This window comes from Capsicum annuum, chromosome 7, assembly GCF_002878395.1.
Source record: "Capsicum annuum cultivar UCD-10X-F1 chromosome 7, UCD10Xv1.1, whole genome shotgun sequence".
Taxonomy (NCBI): domain Eukaryota; kingdom Viridiplantae; phylum Streptophyta; class Magnoliopsida; order Solanales; family Solanaceae; genus Capsicum; species Capsicum annuum.
Window position 1 is genome coordinate 163,154,133 of NC_061117.1, and position 16,392 is coordinate 163,170,524.

Genomic DNA, 16,392 nt, shown 5'->3' on the forward strand with positions numbered 1-16,392 from the left:
GCCTTCTCAAGAGATTTGCAAACGGCAGAAACTTCTTCAGATTTCTCATCCCTATCTATTAATACAACCTGAAGATGCTCTTTGGATTTTAATTATGGCTATGATTCTTTAATTGTTGTAGTTTTATCAACAAGCGCGGATCATGCTCGGTCATAAGAAGTCGCAAGCCCAAAGAAAGACCTCAATAAATTCTACAAAGGGGAAATATCTACCACCATTCCACTCATGTCATTGAGTATAACTTCAAAATTATCTTGGATAGAAGAAGCACGATTCGTAGTAAGGCCTACAAATTTGGTGCCAATACTAGCCCAAGCTTTCTTGATAAAATCCCTTTTAAGCTCTGAAACAACCTTCTTTCCATAAAAAATATACATGGTTACCACTAGTTGTCGAGGAAAGTTTGACTCTACATTTTCTTTGAGTTTACCGTAAGGGTTAGAAGTGATCTCTTTAGAGGACAAAAGTAACTCTCTTGAGTCTGGACCTACTACAGGCTCGCTACTATCTTGTGGCTTACTTCGGTGAGGATCTTCCAAAACTTGGACGTTATCTGGCTACACACACAAAGAAAAATATCATATGAGGGGTATATAAAAATGATTCATATACTATGAAATAGTAGAGAGTTAAGTTGTTACCTTCTCGATGGTTGGTAGAGTCTTTGATGAACTAACAAGAATTTCCACATAGGAGTTAGAATCACCTTAATTTTCCAAGGATGGTTTTACCTTCTTCCAACAACGATCTCCATGACTACTATTGCTCTCGTCTTGAGATGGTTGTTTATTGAAAACCTATTGAGTCAAGGCATACGACTCCTCTTTTTGAGTTTCTGCATATGGAGGTCCCTTGATTTTTTATGGAATGACTACCTTAGTTTTCAAAATAGGAGGCTTAACCACAATTAGGACCTCCTCACTATGTTCTTAAGGAGTGTCGATAATAGGATCTACAGCGTTCAAGTTAACTTCAAGAAAGTTCCCATGAAGTTTTTCCCACCAAGATTTATACGGTGTGGATGAATATCTTTGCACATTGGATGTGCTTTAGGAAAAGTCACTTTCGACATAGAACCATGTGATACACAAATTCAATGAAATTTAAGGCCTTTATCTAGTGAAGCACTGCGAATATCATCTTCTAAGATTCCGAGAAGGCCTTGATAAAATTGATGGCTAAACTGGTGTGGGTTGTATGTCTAAAAAATGAATGAACCTTCACATCTAAAAGGGGGGAAGTTAAAATAGAAGCTCATCAATTAGCTTATCTCTGACTCTTCATCCTTATCATCATTCACAAAGTCACAAGGAGTGGACTTGTTTGGCATGGTGGAAGTTCAAATAACACTGTCTCCTTGATGGATGTGCTTTCTGGAAAGCTCTCCATCAAAATACCTTGCTCCACCTTCACCAGAATATACTGTTATCAACGGAATAGATGTCCCATTAGAAGGTGGAAAGTCTGTCTTAAAGTAGTAAGCAAGCCAACCATACACATAATGGATAGGAAAGGATACTCTGAATTGCTCAAGCTACGAAGATTTATAGACTCTATTTACAACAACAACAATAACAACAAACCTAGTGTATTCCCACAAAGTAGAGTCTGGGGAGGGTAAGATGTACGGAGTTCATACCGCTACATCCGAAGAAGTAGAGAGGCTATTTCCGATAGACCCTCAGCTCAAAATAAAGAATAGTAAATAAGGGGGGGATGGGTGATATAAAAGAAAATCAGGAATAAGAAATGATAAAAATAGTAATCGTAGAAATAAGAAATATAAGAAAATACCGGTGACACAAAATAAGACAAATAGGAACTAAGACATAAGAAAAAGGGCACCCACCTATGTACACAGTCCTAGGGTTACTTCCCTGGTAACACAAGATCTCTCCTAACTGCATGCTACAACCCACACACTCACACTAGCCTTCTACCCTTATCCGCGCCCTCCACACCTTCCTATCTAGGGTTATGTCCTCAGTAGCTGAAGCTGCTCCATGTCATGTCTAATCACCTCACTCTAGTATTTCTTCGGCCTACCTCTACCACTCCTAAATCCATCCAAACTAGACTCTCACACCTACGAACTGGGGTATCTGCGCCCCTCCTCATCATATGCCCAAACTATCTCAGCCTTCCTTCCCGCATTTTATCCTCCACCGAAGCCACTCCCACCTTCTCCTGGATAATCTCATTCCTTACTCTGTCCCCTATAGTAAACCCACACATCCAACACAATATTCTTATTTTTGCCACCTTCAATTTTTGGATGTAGGGGTGCTTGACTGGCCAACACTCCACTCCACACAACATGGCCAGACGTCCGCCACTCTATAGAATTTATCTTTAAGTTTAAGGGGCACCTTTTTATCATATAACATCCCCGAGGCAAGCCTCCACTTCATCCATCCACTCTAATACGCTTAGAGACATCCTCGTTAATCTCACCATTCCCCTGAATCATAGACCCAAGATACTTAAAATTATCCCTCTTACAAATGTCCTGGGAGTCCAAACTCACCACCACTTTGTCCTCCTACCTCAAGCCACTAAACTTGCATTCCAAATATTTCGTCTTTGACTTGCTCAACTTGAACCTCTTAGACTTAAGGGTTTGTATCCAGACTTCTAATTTGTCATTCACATCCCTCCACATCTTATTAATCAGTACTGCATCATCCAAAAATAACATACACCAAGGCTCCTCGCCTTAAATACTCCACATCAACACGTCCATCACCAGTACAAAAAGGAATGGACTAAGAGTCGATCCTGGATGCAACCCTATCTTGACCAAAAACTGCTCTAAGTCTCCTCCCGCCGTCCTCACCTGTGTCTTTTCTCCATCGTACATGTCCTTAATAACTTTGATGTAAACTACTAGAACCCCTCTCACTTCCAAGCATCTCCAAAGAACCTCCCTCGGGACTCTATCATACGTCTTTTCTAGGTCGATAAACACTATGCGTAAATCCCTCTTTATTTCTCTATACTGCTCCACCAATCTCCTCACCAGGTGGATTGCCTCTGTCGTTGAGTGACCAGGCATAAATCCAAACTAATTCTCCAAAATGGACTCGACCCTCCCCAACCTCCGCTTAACCACTCTCTCCTAAATCTTCATAGTGTGACTCAACAGCTTAATACCCCTATAGTTGTTCCAACTCTGAATGTCACCCTTATTTTTATATAATGGAATCATCGTACTCTATCTCCAAGCCTCAGGTATTCTCACAATCTTGAAAATGCTATTAAACAAATCAGTCAACCACCTCAAACTTGCCCTACCAGTATACTTCCAAAAATCCACTGGAATCTCGTTTGGACCCGTCGCCTACCTCTACACATCTTACAAATAGCCTCTCTAACCTCATTAACCTTAAAATGCCTACAGTAACTAAAATCATGGCTCTTCTCCTAGTGCTCCAACTCTCCTAACTCAATGCCTCTGTCCGCCTCCTCGTTCAAAAGGCTATGAAAGTACTCCTGCCATCTCCTCTTAATGTAAACATCATCTACTAAAACACTACCATCCTCCCCCTTAATGCACTTTACTTGATCAAGGTCACAACCCTTCTACTCCCTAGCCTTAGCAAGCCTATACAACCTCTTTTCCCCACTTTTCTCCTCTAAACCCGCATACAAGGTCTCGAATACTATCGACTTAGCAGCCATAACTGTTAACTTAGCCTCCTTCCTTGCTACTTTGTAAACCTTCTTATTCACCCGCTTCTCCTCTTCATCTTTACTCTCAATCAACTTAACATACGTTTCCTTCTTAATCTCCACTTTCTTTTTCACATCTTCATTCCGCCACCAGTCCCCCTTATGACGTCCTGCCCGACCCCTCGAGACCACTAAAACTTCTCTAGCAGTCTCCATGATACAGCTAGCCACCCTCTCCTATATAATATCCACGTCCCCCTTGCACTCCCATACCCCCAAACCTCTCACCTTTTCCCCTATCTCCAGTACACTAACAGGCATCAAGCTACCCCACTTAATTCTAGGATGACCCTCCCCGAATCTTCTCTTCTTGTACTTCTTGATAGACAAGTTCATCACTAGAAGCTTATGCTGGGTCAAAAGATGCTCACTCAGAATAACTTTACAGTCCTTACATAACGTCCTAGCCCTCTTCCTAAGCAGTAGAAAGTCAATTTGAGTCTTAGCTATTGTGCTTCGGAAGTTAATCAGGTGATCCTCCTTTTTCAAAAAACTCAAATTCACTACCACCAGCCCAAAAGCCCTCATAAAATCCAACTGAGTAGCTCCCTCACCATTCCTATCATTGAAACCAAAACCTCCATGCATATCATCTTAGCCTCCCAATAATACCCTAATATGGCCATTGAAGTCCCTTGATATGACAATTTTCTTCGAGCTAGGCACGTTTCTTACCACCTCATCTAAATTCTCCCAAAATCTCGCTTTCAACTTCTCTTCCAAGCCCACCTACGACACATACACACTATACACATGTAGCATAAAACCCCCTATGACTAACTTAATCTTCATCAGCCTATCGCTGACCCTCTTAACCTCTACCACCTGACCTCTTAGCTACTCATTCACTAAGATGCCTACTCTATTCTGATGCCCTCACTCCTTGAGTACCACAACTTGTACCCATCCATATCCCTAGCCTTATATCCTACCCACCTAGTCTCCTGAACATATGCAATATTAATCCTCCTCTTCTTAAGAATCTTCACCAGCTCTACAGACTTACTCTAGAGGGTCCCAATGTTCCAAGACCCTACCCTTAACCTATCTATTCTCGCCTCTCACCTACCTCTAAAAACCCTTAACAAACCCACCCTAACACCCGACCTATACCCAACACCCACCCTTCTCCTTTCTCTTACCCCCTTCCAAAATAACCCTCACCCCCAACCTCCTTATAGACTCAATTTAGACCATTATAAATACTTAATAGGACTATAACTGTAAGACTAAAAGTTTTCTTATCTTACATCATAGCCTCAACTCAAAAAGTTCCCGAGCAAATAAAATGGCTACCCTTAGAGGGAAATACAAAGGTGCACATCCAACATGATAGGAATGCTGGCACATATGTATCAGTACTACGTTCATACTTCATTATAAGTTTAGAAAATGTGGCATCATCTGCAGTTGACCACTTTACTGCTTTTGAAATAGTCCCAGTTGGGTTATGGGTTGACTTTAAGCGAGCATATTTTTTCTCCTTTCTCAGTGGAGTTGACTTGTATCTTAATACCCTCTTGCACCAAAATTTTATCCACTTGGTTAGAGGAACTCTCAAATTAGAAGTCTCTCCTTCTTGAAGATGTTGGAAAGCTACAAATAAGAATTCACAAAGATAAGGGATAAATTTTTTATTCTTTTCATCAACACCTGTAAGGTCCTTCAATTCAGGCTCTACTTCTTTATAAGGAAGACCTTATATGGGTAGGCCTCTAATTTTGTATAAGTCCCAAAGGGATATCGATAGCTCTCAACTGAAGTAAGCAATGTGTTGGTAGTTGGACACCAAGCCTTAAAGAATGCCTGTAATATGTTAGAGTTTCGATCATAAGTAAACAATGAATCATAAATGACATCATATATTTTTGTTGACTTCAAGCTTTGTTCACTTCTAGACAATATGTCCTTAGCCCATTCCTATTATCCTTGAGTATGAGTATATTTACTAGTTATCTCCATAGTGTCTCCCCAACAAATATATCCTTTGAGTACCCTACATCCTAAGCAAAGAAGGGTGCTCGTAATATTCAATTGACGTTGGTTGGGATTTCGAAGAAGCCATACTTTAATCAATCAATTAGCACCAATATTATGTTCTAAAGTTCAATCTGGCATATTGAGAGAATTTTGCAAGGGTGGCCACGGGTCTGCATACCTGCCTACTATTAGAGTTTCAGTTAGTAGTCTGGTTAAAACCATACCATCATCGACCGTAATTAGAAGATACTTGCTTTTAGAGGATGAAAATGTGTAGTCTTTAAATTGAACCAGCTCTGCATGCTCCATAAACAAAAGAATCTTGGCCAAACACAGAGTCAAGATTCATAAAAATAACTGCAAAAATACCAAAGAATATAAAGGTCCTCTATGTTTTGGCTTTGGTGAAATATAGTCATGTATGCTTGAAGCCAAACACGTCAGGTCTTAAGATGATAGAGGTGAGGTTAACCTCTCACATCTTAAGTTGACCATTGAATAGGGCCCATACTTAGAGAAGATCATTGCATAAATACAATGGTAAAAAGGCTCATACTTAGAGAAGACCATTGCATAAATGCATCAGTGCAAGGTCCCATACTTAGAGAAGACCATTACATAAATGCATCAGTGAAAGAGCCCATACTGTAATACCCCGCATGTTTCTAAGCTAGGAAGTGAATAAGTATTCCTACGTATGAAATCTCCTATCCTATGATTCATACTTGAGTATATGATTTACAATGAATATCCTAGTGATAAGATAGCTTATGATCCATTAAGCATGTTCATATGAGTCACTTAAGGTAATACAAGCTAAGAGTTTTTGAATCCATCAAGTTTTAGTGTTTGATTTTGCAAGGATCATCTTTGAATGAGTATAAATAGATGATAATATGGTATTTTGGCTGATTTAGACCCACTAAATTGTATAGAATCAAATTAGCTTTCCAATGATACCAATTTCGCCTTAATCCAATACCCGAGCAAAAAGTTATGCCCATTTTCATAAGAGACAGTAAGCATAGGCGATTGGTTAGGCGCCGCCCAACCCAAGCATAGGCAATCACTTGGGAGCCGGCTAATACAATTCCAGGTGTCAAAAACACTCCGTCTTGAGTTATTTTAAAGGTAATTAAGTCTTTAAATACTCCTTACACGTCCCTAAACTTAACCCTACGAAATATATAGCTTCTAAACATACTGCAGCCCTATTTTCATCTCAAAGCTCATCATCCAAGAGCACTAAAGGAGAAAAACAACTAGGGTTTCATAATTAAGCTTGAAGATCCGATTTCAAGGAAATTCCTCCGTCAATCATCAAGAATCTTCCTTCTAAGGTATGCATAGTGTTCATCTATGGATTCAATTTGTTCATAGAGTTCAAGAATCAATCTTTAAAATACAAAAGCTTGGTTGATTGTGGTGCTATGAGCATACCCATGTTGATGCTTGTTTATTTTCCTCTTTTTCATTATAAAGTATGATTTCTGTATTATTGGGTGTTGATGATCATGTTGTTGATGTTGGGTGATTCCCAAGATGGAATCTTTATATATTTTTGTGAACTCATGATATCATATGAGTTGGAAACATGTAAATTTGGTTTTTCATGATGTATAATTTGATGAATTCACCTATGCTTAAGATGTGCATGTAAGGTGTTTGATAAAATGCCTAAGGAACTAGAAATCATGTAATATAGCTAAATTGTGACTAAGTGAAGGATTCATGATATGCCCTTGAGTTCCAATGACTTCTATGTTGTTAATGTGCCTTGTAAATGATGTTGGAATACTCATGAACTATTCTTATGAGATTATGCTATGTTTACTTGCAAATCCTACTTATGAACAAGATGTATGATAACCATGCAATCCATATGAACTTCCATGCTATTAGTATGTGTTGCCAATATGATTATGCAACGAACATGATATTAAGACTGTGCAAGTACTTCCATGTGATATGAAATCCTTTCCATGCAATATATTGTTGATAACCATGCTTAATATGAGATCCCTACTTATGATATTATAAATTATGGACTCTACTCTTATGATCAAGTCAGTTATGTGTGTCAGTTTCTTTCCATCGAGTCCTGGGCATACTTGTACCCGAAAGCTATAGCTATGTGCCTAGATCCATGTCATGTTTCATGATATCCGAAATTAAGCTATGATTCCATAGACTTCAGTCAGTCATGTGACTCAGGAAAACCTCATGATCTTAGTCAGTTGTCAGATATCAGTGACAATCCACCACTCAATGGAATTCAATAAGATTAAGTCATGCACAATCAAAGTCGGTTATTCATGTCTAGTCCCTCCAGATGGGAGTAGAGGTTAGCACCGAGTGAACCCAAGGATGGGAACTCACCCGCCAGTTCAGGGTATGATTCCTAGTAGCAATTCTTGTGTTCCAGAACTACGCAGCCAGCGTAGGTTGAGACATATTAACCCATAAGCTTAGGATTGATGAGGTGGCTTAACTCGTCAGTTTAGGGTTCCCACCATTCTCTTTGAGTACCCTCCAGATAAGGGTCACTCACAGCTGTCCTTACCAGTGGCACGGTATTGACACCCCTCCAGTTGGGGTAGAGATTGGACCCCAGCTTAGCCATAACGGCATACATGGGGCATGTTGGTTAAACACTACTTCCCACAGTTTCAGTATCAGTCTCAGTAAAAGAACTCAGGGCGTTCTTCAGATCTCAGTATCTACAGGACTGTCAGATACAGTCACCCATGTTATCAGTTTCAAAAACAGTCTCAGTAAAAGAACTCAGGGCGTTCTTCAGATTTCAGTATATATAGGATTTTCAGATACAGTCATCTATGTTATCAGTTTCAGTAACAGTCTCAGTAAAAGAACTCAGGGCGTTCTTTAGATTTTAGTATATACAGGACTGTCAGATACAGTCGTCCATGTTATCAGTTTTAGTATCAGTCAGGACAGTTATCAGTAAACCATGTATTAGCTTACAAGTCATGCTATCACGTATTCATGGTCCTAGTTTCTATATGTGTGTGTTTGCACTCCCACATTCATATCAGCCAGTCAGTGTTGTTCATGCATGAAACCCTTTATGTTCAGCCTACCTTCCTCGTATACTCAGTACTCCAGTTGTACTGACGCATTTGTGCTATGGTGCTTTTTTTCATGTTACACCACAGGTTCCGAGACACGAGCTCCAGCCCAGAAGTAGCGGTAGCATTCCAGTTGCAGAAACACAGTGAGTCCTCATTGATTCGAGGATAATATGATTTGATCCATTTATTTATTTCTTCAGTTTAGTTTTATGGATTTAGTTGGAGACATGTTCCTTCAACTCCTTATTCAGACAGTTTAGAGGCTTTCAAATTTATGTTCAGATTTAGCTGTTTTGGGTATTTTTGCCCACATGATTTTATTCAATTAAACCTTATGGCCTTATAGTTCCATGTATTCCACATTATTATATTATGATTTACAGTATACAGGTATAGATATTAGTCATGGGTTAGCTTGGGGTCCCTCGGGGTCATGAGCACCGTGTAGCATTCTGGTTCAGCAAATCGGGGTGTTACAAACTTGGTATCAAAGCCTAAGGTTTAATAAAGTTCTAGGAAGTCTGAAAGCCATATCTAGTAGAGTCTTGTACATGGGTGTGTTGCGCGCCACATTTATGTGTGGGAGACTATAAGATGTTTTAGGAACAGTCCCCTTTGTTCATTATTCATGTCTTGCTAGTGAGCATAATCACAAGTTAAACTCTCAGTCTAATCCATTCTTCTCTTATTCCAAACCATGGCCCCAAAGAGAAGAAACCAGCCAGCTCCTCAGCCCAAAGATCCTTTGGGCGAACATGTTTCCCATGCGGAGTTTAGAGCCATATTTACCATACTTGCTCAATCCATGGATGCACAGAATGAATGGCCACTAGTCATTCCGGCCAATCTAGTGGCCACTCCCAAAGTAACTAGGGTTCGGGACTTCACTCGGATGAACCCTTCATCTTTCCATGGGTCTAAGTCTGATGAGGACTCTCAGGAGTTCATTGACCAAGTCCAGAAGGCCATTGACATCATGGGTGCTCTTCTATTGAGAGTGTTGAGTTAGGTGCCTACTAGTTACAAGATGTTGATCATGATAGGTACAAAAAGTGGAAGTCTGAGAGGTTAGATGATATAGGCCCGATCGAGTGAGAGGAATTTGTCACGACCTTCTTAAATAGATTCTTTCCCCAAGAGATAAGGAAAGCCAAAGTTCTTGAGTTCATCAACCTCAGGCAGGGGAATATGACGGTTAGGGAGTATTCTCTCAGATTCACTCAGCTAGCCAGGTATGTTCCTCATGTGGTTGCAGACAATAGAGCTAAGATAAGTAAGTTCGTGTCAAGGTTCAATGATAGTGTGGTAAATAAGTGTAGGTCTGCGATACTGATCGGTGATATGACCTTAGCAAGACTCATGACCCATGCCTAGCAAGTAGAAGAGCAAAATTTTAAGACTAGGGAGAGGCAGAACAATAAAGCAATGTCAGGTAATTTCAACTTTGCTCACCCCAAGTCAGATGGAGGAACCGTTTATAGTTTTGCTCTAAGTCAGCCATTCCAGCTCCTTTCTCTGCCAGCGCTCCAGTGTCGAAGTTCAGAGACGGCAATAGAGATAAAGTGCCAGGCTCTAAATCTCAGGGCAGTGTTAGCAGTGCCCGCACGAATCCCCTTTGTCAGACTTGTGGTAAGAACCATAAGGGCATTGCAGAGCCGGTAGTGATATCTATTTTGGTTCTAGTAAGCCAAGCCACAGAATTAGGGAGTGTCTTCAGTCAAGTCTTCAGGGTCAGCAAAATTATTCTACAGCTCAGTCTAGTCGCCCCAATCAACAGGGTGCCATTTCCAATGCTACCAGTGGGAAACGCCCAAATAGACTCTATGCTCTTCAGTACCGGTAGGATCAGAAAAATTCTCCTGATGTCGTTATTGGTACGTTATAGATTTTCCATGTTCATGTTTATGCTTTGCTAGACCCAGGTGCATCTTTGTCTTTTGTTACTCCATTCATAGCAAGAGATTTCGGAATCAATCCCGAAGTCCTAGTAGAGCCCTTCTCAGTCTCTACCTCAGTAGGTAAAACCATCATAGCTCGACGGGTATACAGGAACTACCCGATTATGATATCTCAGAAATCCACGTCTGGCAGTAAGGGTGACTTATCTGTCAACTTTTCCACTATCACCCCAAAAAAACCAAACTCTGCCTTACGTAAAGTTGCCAGAGTACGATTAACCTCTGGATTTGAAATCACTGCTTATATACCCGGTATTGGCCATAATTCCTTTCGAGGCGTAAAGTATTCCACTATCACCACTTCGTACCTTCTTTTACTCGCATAGGCGTCCAGAGTATTGTCTGTCTTGAAGGGGACCAATCCAGGGCTGCTTAATCGACGAAGTAAGATAGATGAGATTGAATCGGCTGAAAGAGAAGGTAAGACAACAAGAAGCTAACAGCAGATCTTAGTTCTACCTAACAGGTAATCCCAGATTCATAATGTGAAATGAAGTGTGATAGAATTGTTTGAAGGAATGGAATCCGAAGCAAAGAATGCTCTGTTTGCTATTGAATCAGAATGGAAAAGCATTAGCAGGGCTGTTAGCCATTGATTCTAAAGCATTTTCGCTTCCAGGCACGTATGTGAATAGGCGGCACTGGTCTTTTTCTGACTCTGACTACTCTTCGGGGTACGGCTAAGCCTAACTCTGGACAGCTTCTTGCGTGCTCAGAGGAAGTCTAACTGACAAGCCTTATTGGTCTTGCACACTAGCAAGCAGATTTAGTAGAGTTAGAGATGACTGATTTTGATGTCATTCTCAGCATGGATTGGCTTTATTTCTGCTATGCCACAGTAGACTACAGAAACAGAATAGATCAGTTTTAGTTCCTGAATGAGTTCGTCCTAGAGTGAAAGGGTAGCATTTCTATTCCACCATACAGAATGGCACCAGTAGAACTCAAGGAACTGAAAGATCAGTTGAAGGATCTCTTAGATAAGGGATTCATCAGACCCAGTATTTCCCTATGGGGTGCACCAGTATTATCTACGCAAGAAAGATGGTTCTCTCAGGATGTGTACTGATTACCGTCAACTCAACAAGGTCACGGTCAAGAACAGATATCCTCTTCCCAGGATTGATGATCTATTCAACCAACTTTAGGGTGTCGGTTACTTCTCCAAGATAGACCTCATATCAGGCTATCATCAGCTCAAAGTTAGAGAATGTGACATTTCGAAGACAGCTTTCCATACTCGGTATGGTCACTTCAAATTTTTAGTCATGTCATTTGGTCTTACCAATACCCCAGCAGCTTTTATGGATTTGATAAACCGTGTGTTCAAGCAGTACTTGGATATGTTTGTCATAGTCTTCATAGATGATATTCTAGTCTATTCTCGCACAGAGTGTGATCATGCAGACCATATCAGGATTATTCTTCAGACTCTTAGGGATTACCAATTATTCGCTAAGTTCAGCAAGTGGGAATATTGGCTAAGATCAGTAGCATTCCTTGGCCATATTGTTTCTGGTTATGGTATTAGAGTAGATCCTCAGAAAATTGAAGCAGTAAGAAACTGGCCTAGACCCATATCTCCATCAGATATTAGGAGTTTCTTGGGTCTGGCTGGCTATTACAAATGGTTTGTCAAGGGATTTTCTTCTATTGCATCTCCTATGTCCAGATTGACTCAGAAAAAGATTAAGTTTCAGTGGTCAGATTCATGCGAGAAGAGCTTTCAAGAGTTGAAGACTCGACTCACCTCCTCCAATTCTAGCTATTCTAGATGGTTCAAATGGTTTTGTAGTCTATTGTGATGCATCCAGAGTGGGTTTAGGTTGTGTCCTCATGCAGCATGGTAAGGTCATAGCCTACGCCCCAGACAGTTAAAGCCACATGAGAAGAATTATCCTACTCATGATCTTGAGTTAGCAGCGGTAGTTTTTGCCTTGAAGATTTGGAGTCATTATGTCTATGGAGTTCATGTAGATGTCTTCACAGACCATAAAAGCCTCCAGTATGTCTTTTCCCAAAAAGATCTTAATCATTACTAGAGAAGGTAGTTAGAGCTCTTGAAGGATTACGACATGAGTGTTCTTTATCATCCGAGCAAGGCTAATATTGTGGATGATGCTCTCAGTCGACTCTCCATGGGTAGTATTTCTCACGTTGAGGATATTAAGAAAAAGATGGCTCAGGAGATCCATCAGCTTGCCAGACTAGGCGTTCGCTTAGTCAATTCTTCAGAGGGTGGTATATGTATTCATAGTAGTTCAAAGTCATCTCTAGTTTCCGAGGTGAAAGAGAAACAAGACAGGGATCCTAGCCTTGTCAAGCTCAAAGAGTCAGTTCAGAATCAGAAAGTCAAGGTTTTCTCCCAAAGGGGCGATGGTGTTCTTCGTTGTCAGGGTCGTCTATGTGTTCCAGGTGTAGATGAATTGAGGTAGCGAATACTTGCAGAAGCGCATGGTGTACGATACTATATTTATCCAGGGGCCACTAAGATGTACTGCGATATGCGGGAGATCTATTGGTGGAGTGGGATGAAGAGAGATATTGCAGAGTTTATGGCTGAGTGCTCTACATGTCACCAAGTTAAGATAGAGCATCAAAAACCTAGTAGTTCCATGCAAGAGTACACCATTCCTACTTGGAAGTGGGAAGAAGTTAACATAGACTTCGTGATGGGTTTTCCTAGAACTCATCACAGCATGATTCAGTCTGGGTCATTATAGATAGAATGACCAAGTCAGCTTATTTCCTTCCTGTTCGTACTTCTGATTCCACCGAGGATTATGCCAAACTCTATATCATGGTGTTAGTTAGATTACACAATGTTCCACTATCTATCATCTCAGATAGAGGTACCCAGTTCACTTCTCACTTTTGGAAAGCATTCCAAAAGGGTCTCGGTACCCAATTCTGTCTCAACACAACATTTCATCCTCAGAAAGATGGTCAAGCAGAGAGGACCATTCATACTCTTGAAGATATGCTAAGGGCGTGTGCAATTGACTTCAAGGGAAGTTAGGACGACCACTTGCCTTTGATTGAGTTTGCATACAACAATAGCTATTATTCTAGTATTCAGATGGCTCCATTTAAAGCTCTCTATGGTAGGAGATGTAGATCTTCGGTTGGTTGGTTTGAAGTTAGTGAGGCCTTAGTCATAGGTCTTGACTTAGTATTCGACGCCTTAGAGAAAGTTCAGTTGATCAGAGAGAGACTCCGGGCTGCTCAGAGCTGACAGAAATCCTATGTAGATGTTCGTAGAAAGGATCTCGAGTTCGAGGTCAATGACTATGTCTATCTTAATATCTCTCCCATGAAGGGAGTGAAGAGGTTCGGCAAGAAAGGAAAACTTAGTCCCCGGTATGTCGGTCCCTTCAGAATTCTTTGTCGCTTCGGCAAGGTAGCTTATGAGCTTGAGTTGCCTTCAGATCTAGCCTCAGTCCATCCAGTCTTCCATGTCTCTTTGCTAAAGAAGTGCATAGGTGACCCAGCAGTTGTTGTCCCTATTCAGAGCATCGACATATAGAACAGCCTCTCCTATGAAGAGATTCCAGTCAAAATCTTAGATTATCAGACTCGTAGATTGAGAAACAAAGAAGTCCCTCTAGTCAAGGTTCTTTGGAGAAATCAGTCTCATGAGGGAGCTACTTGGGAAGAAGAAGTAGATATGCGTACCAAGTATCCTCACCTCTTCCCCGCCAATTCAGATCAATCTTAAGGTAACAGTTCTCCTTAAGCTTATTAAGTTTCATGTTTACGTTTCCACTATAAACTTGGTACCTATTAACTATTTCATACTCAGTCATGCATTCATGTATCAGTTGTCCGTGCATCAGATATGGACGAGTTCAGTATGTTTAGCATGTCAGTCATGAGATCAAGTTTCATTTCTTCATGTTCAGTTCAGGTTCTATTATCTTGTATCCCTTTTCAGTAAATTCTCATTCGAGGATGAATGTTCCCAAGGAGGAGATATTGTAATACCCCGCATGTTTCTAAGCTAGAAAGTGAATAAGTATTCCTACGTATGAAATCTCCTATCTTGTGATTCATAATTGAGTACATGACTTACAATGAATATCCTAGTGATAGGAAAGCTTATGATGAATTAAGCATGTTCATATGAGTCACTTAAGGTAATACAAGCTAAGAGTTTTTGAATCCATCAAGTTTTAGTGTTCGATTTTGCAAGGATCATTTTTGAACGAGTATAACTCGATGTTAATATGGTATTTTGTCCGATTTAGACCTACCAAATTGTAGAGAATCGAATTAGCTTTCCAACGATACCAATTTTACCTCAATCCAATACCCGAGTGAAAAATTATGCCCATTTTTGTGAGAGACAGTAAGCATAGGCGATTGGTTAGGCGCCGCCTAACCCAAGAATAGGCAATTGGTTAGGCGCCGCCCAACCCAAACATAGGCAATCACTTGGGCACCGGCTAAGACAATTCCAGGTGTCAAAAACACTCCGCCTTGAGTTATTTTAAAGGTAATTAAGTCTTTAAATACTCCTTACACGTCCCTAAACTTAACCCTACGAAATATATAGCTTCTAAACATACTGCAGCCCTATTTTCATCTCAAAGCTCATCATCCAAGAGCACTAAAGGAGAAAAACAACTAGGGTTGCATAATTAAGCTTGAAGATCCGATTTCAAGGAAATTCCTCCGTCAATCATCAAGAATCTTCCTTCTAAGGTATGCGTAGTGTTCATCTATGGATTCAATTTGTTCATAGAGTTCAAGAATCAATCTTTAAAATACAAAAGCTTGGTTGATTGTGGTGATATAGTCATACCCATGTTGATGCTTGTTTGTTTTTCTCTTTTTCATTATAAAGTATGATTTCTATATTGTTGGGTGTTGATGATCATGTTGTTGATATTGGGTGATTCCTAAGATGGAATCTTTATATATTTTTGTGAACTCATGATATCATATGAGTTGGAAACATGTAAATTTGGTTGTTCATGATGTATAATTTGATGAATTCACCTATGCTTAAGATGTGCATGTAAGGTGTTTGATAAAATGCCTAAGGAACTAAAAATCATGCAATATAGCTAAATTGTGACTAAGTGAAGGATTCATGATATGCCCTTACGTTCCAATGACTTCTATGTTGTTAATGTGCCTTGTAAATGTTGTTGGAATACTCATGAACTATTCTTATGAGATTATGCTATGTTTACTTGCAAATCCTACTTATGAGCAAGATGTATGATAACCATGCAATCCACATGAACTTCCATGCTATTAGTATGTGTTGCCAATATGATTATGCAACGAACATGATATTAAGATTGTGCAAGTACTTCCATATGATATGAAATCCTTTTCATGCAATATATTGTTGATCACCATGCTTAGTATGAGATCCCTACTTATGATATTATAAATTATGGACTCTACTCTTATGATCAAGTCAGTCATGTGTGTCAGTTTCCTTCCATCGAGTCCTGGAGGTACTTGTGCCCAAAAACTATAGTTGTCTGCCTAGATCTACGTCATGTTTCACGATATCCGAACTCAAGTTATGATTCCATAGACTTCAGTCAGTCATATGATTCAGGAAAACCTCATGATCTTAGTCAGTTGTCAGATATCAGTAACATTCTGCCAGT

At 40.1% G+C, this 16,392-nt stretch overlaps 1 pseudogene; it reads left to right on the forward strand.

Annotated features, from left to right (window-relative positions):
• The first annotated feature begins 11,155 nt into the window (after positions 1–11,155).
• The window catches only part of LOC107876673, a 31,880-nt pseudogene continuing 26,643 nt past the window's right edge, over positions 11,156–16,392 (forward strand).